The sequence below is a fragment of the Procambarus clarkii genome, chromosome 8 (assembly GCF_040958095.1).
Source record: "Procambarus clarkii isolate CNS0578487 chromosome 8, FALCON_Pclarkii_2.0, whole genome shotgun sequence".
NCBI classification, from domain to species: Eukaryota; Metazoa; Arthropoda; class Malacostraca; order Decapoda; family Cambaridae; genus Procambarus; species Procambarus clarkii.
In genome coordinates this window covers 7,588,634-7,592,412 of record NC_091157.1, presented here as the reverse complement: position 1 = coordinate 7,592,412, position 3,779 = coordinate 7,588,634, and the positions used below count along the sequence as shown (strand labels likewise).

At 41.5% G+C, this 3,779-nt stretch overlaps 1 protein-coding gene across 1 annotated transcript in view; it reads left to right on the top strand.

The window, feature by feature from the left end:
- The window catches only part of LOC123759614 (salivary peroxidase/catechol oxidase), a 76,809-nt gene that overhangs the window by 27,360 nt on the left and 45,670 nt on the right, over positions 1-3,779 (top strand). The window lies entirely within an intron of this gene.

The window sequence follows — 3,779 nt, the reverse complement described above, 5'->3', positions numbered from 1 at the left end:
GAACATGAGAATTAATTAAACTGCAACAGGCTTATTGGCCCCTGCGAGGCAGCTTCTATTTATATCCACACAAACTTCATATATGTCTAACCTGCGCTTGAAACAATCAAGAAATCAAGTTACCCGGTAATTGGTTCCGTAAATCAACAACCCTGTTACCAAACCAGAATTTACCCAGGTCTTTACCGGATCTAAACTTATCCAGTTTATATCCATTGTTTCGAGGCCTCCTTTGTCGTGATATATTTTAAATCACATTTGCATCCCCTAATTTTATATATTTCCTCTTATGGACTGGGTTCGCTTGTTTTAGTACGCCATATATTGTCCGTTGTGGCACCTCAAGAGAATGTGCTGGTGTGTGGACCCTGGAGGTGTTGTCTGTGTACATCTCAGCCCACGTTGTGTTGTGTCAGAGCTGGGTAATGTATATCCACCTTGAGGAACTGCAAATTATAACGTCTACGACATATGACAGTTGCTCTCCCTCACGCAGGTCGCGGTCACCGCCTGGATGGTCCAGAATGACGGTTGTTTACCGGACTGTACTGGGAAAACTGCCGGAGATTATGTCCCCGACCCCCTGAACTGTACCAACTTTTACATCTGCTTGGCCGACAACATGCCTACGAACCACGCTGTGCCCTGCCCAGCCGGTGAAATTTTTAACCCAGAGACATTACTGTGTGAAGCAGGTCTGAATTGTGTACCTGTCTGTCAGCCTCCAAACTGTCATATTACCTGCAACGGCTCCTTCAGCTTGATCAGTGATCCGTTCAACTGTGGTGTATACCATATTTGTATTGCTGGGCAAGTGACAGCCACAGTTCACTGTGAGGCAGACAACCCCTTCTTCAACGGTGAGAACTGTGTCAATGACAAGGACGTTTGTTGCACAGTCTCGTGTGTTCCTTACTGTCAGCCAGGGATCGTGCAGGCCCCAGACCCCACAGACTGCACCAAGTACTACATATGCGTTGAGGAGGGACCAGTGGACTCAAGCCTGCACTTTCCTTGTAGTAGCGGACAATACTTTGACTACCAAACTGGTCGATGTCTCTCAGGTACTTCCTGTACCAACTTGTGCTCTGGAGAACAGTCTACAACCACAACAACAACAACAACAACAACTCCACACACCGTTCCACCAAGCACCGACTGTGTGGAGTCGCTTACCTGCGAGGGTTCAGGCAACTTCGCCAAGTGCAGCTCTTGTCAGCAGGAATATTTCCATTGTACGGCTGGTGGTGCTCAAGGTATCCTTAGTAAGTGCTCGGAAAACTTAGTGTTCAACCCCGACCCTGACTACCCCTTCTGTATTCTCCCATCCACCTGTCCTTATCACCCTAATTAAGAGGTATTCCTGTTTCTCTTCTTGTCGTACCTGTACCCTGTTAGTCCTGCCTCTACGACCTGTAACATTCTGGCCTGCTCCTACACCCATCACTGGCTCTGGCATCCTTTTGGCTGGCTTCCACCACCACCGTTCTGCCAAACAACCCTCCATACAAACACTGGTTTGATTGGTGTTGAGAGTTAAGCATAGCAAACTCTGAAGGGTTAATATTAACGCCACAAATACTGACCTACCACCAAGAATTCTCAGCCCGTCCTCCTGTTATAGTAGTAGTTATAGTAACTATGAGGACCATAGTATATATACAGCGATGAACAACGAAATTTTAACGTAAAAATCGGTACTATTGAGTTGGACAAACCGGAAAACTATTTATTACATGTGTTGGTTTGACAAACTAAACTAACTAAACCTTCCTAGGCCTAATACACGATATCTGAGGCCTAATATAGTACATATGTGTGCTATACTAGGCCTAGGAATATTTAAGTGTGTTTTTAGCTTAATTTTTAAAAGACTTCCTTATTAGTCAGTATACCACTACTATCTAACAACTAAGTACGTACGAATTCGTGACTATTGACAACCGTCACAATAGATACTATCTTAACAGAAGGATGGATTGAGAATTTTTCAGATCTGGACATAAATCAAACCCAATGTAAACTCAAGTGTATATATACACCGAGAATCAAAGTATACCCTTCGTTGTATAGCGCCATATGGAATAGATTATCCTAATCTGCATTAAAAACGAACCCATCAAGGACATTCAGGTAAAAACCAGACCGTGGAAGGAGGATCTGTGAAACGAATTGAAGATTTCCGCGTAATAATATATTGCTGAAATGTAACAACACTAATCAAAACTACAACACTAAGGAGAGATTAAAGCTGCGAACTCAACCTATGATTTAATTAACCTTTGTATATCAAGTTTGTGATTGCATCAAGACTTATCAGTTTCACTTGATTGCCACCTTATCCAGCAGCGAGGCGTGAGAAAAAATGCAAGTGACACTGTTAAAATTTTTCGATAAAGATGAAGTATGAATATTAAATATAAAATATTAATTCACTAACATATCAAATAGGAAGTAGCAGCATATAATATTATTTTAACTTATCATTTTAAACATAGTTGAATGTAATTGTTTTTGACTTACGAGCGAAGTGATCAAATACAAACTTAGTTTGTATCAAGTGCAGATTTTTTTGTTACTTATTCAGCACTCAACTGACAGGATGAATCTTCCATACAGTATGATAATAAAAATAATTTCTGAAATGTAAATGAACATTATTATATATTGTGGGTTTATGTATAGTTAGGTTAGGTTAGGTTAGGTAAGGTGTTTTGGTTAAGTTCAGGGAATGTTTACACTACAGGCTGAAGGTGAATGAAGCACGTGTCGAGTACAGGCTGAAGGGGAATGAAGCACGTGTCGAGTACAGGCTGAAGGGGAATGAAGCATGTGTCGAGTACAGGCTGAAGGGGAATGAAGCATGTGTCGAGTACAGGCTGAAGGTGAATGAAGCACGTGTCGAGTACAGGCTGAAGGGGAATGAAGCATGTGTCGAGTACAGGCTGAAGGTGAATGAAGCACGTGTCGAGTACAGGCTGAAGGTGAATGAAGCACGTGTCGAGTACAGGCTGAAGGTGAATGAAGCATGTGTCGAGTACAGGCTGAAGGTGAATGAAGCATGTGTCGAGTACAGGCTGAAGGTGAATGAAGCATGTGTCGAGTACAGGCTGAAGGTGAATGAAGCATGTGTCGAGTACAGGCTGAAGGTGAATGAAGCATGTGTCGAGTACAGGCTGAAGGTGAATGAAGCATGTGTCGAGTACAGGCTGGAGGTGAATGAAGCACGTGTCGAGTACAGGCTGAAGGGGAATGAAGCACGTGTCGAGTCATAGTATCGATCATGACTTTGCCTGTAAATCAAAATACTGACTTGTGTAGAGTTTTGTAGTCAGTATTTGACTTACACGTTGTCCTTCGTCTTGATGATGGACTCACTTCTTGTATAGGAGTCATAACAATGGGCGTACATAATTATATGTATATGAATTATAACAGGTGTTCTTTTGCTTTCGATGTGAACCTGTGTTCACATGTATGAGAGAACAATTATATATGTTCAAATTTCTTCTAGATATCAATACTTTCCTTGCATACATTTACATATATACTATTGCGGAAGTCAATTCTGCATCAATCAAGTCATAAGGAGCATATATAGTCTTCAATCCTCATTTCAAATTAATACGAAACATTAATTCACACTACTCTATAGCACAGTGCCCATGGCATTAAGTCAAACTTTGTTTAATTAACAAATTGATTAAGACGTCAGTTACCACTCAATTCCAATAATCAGTTATCGTACATTGTGAAGACAAGGCATTGTAAAACACACA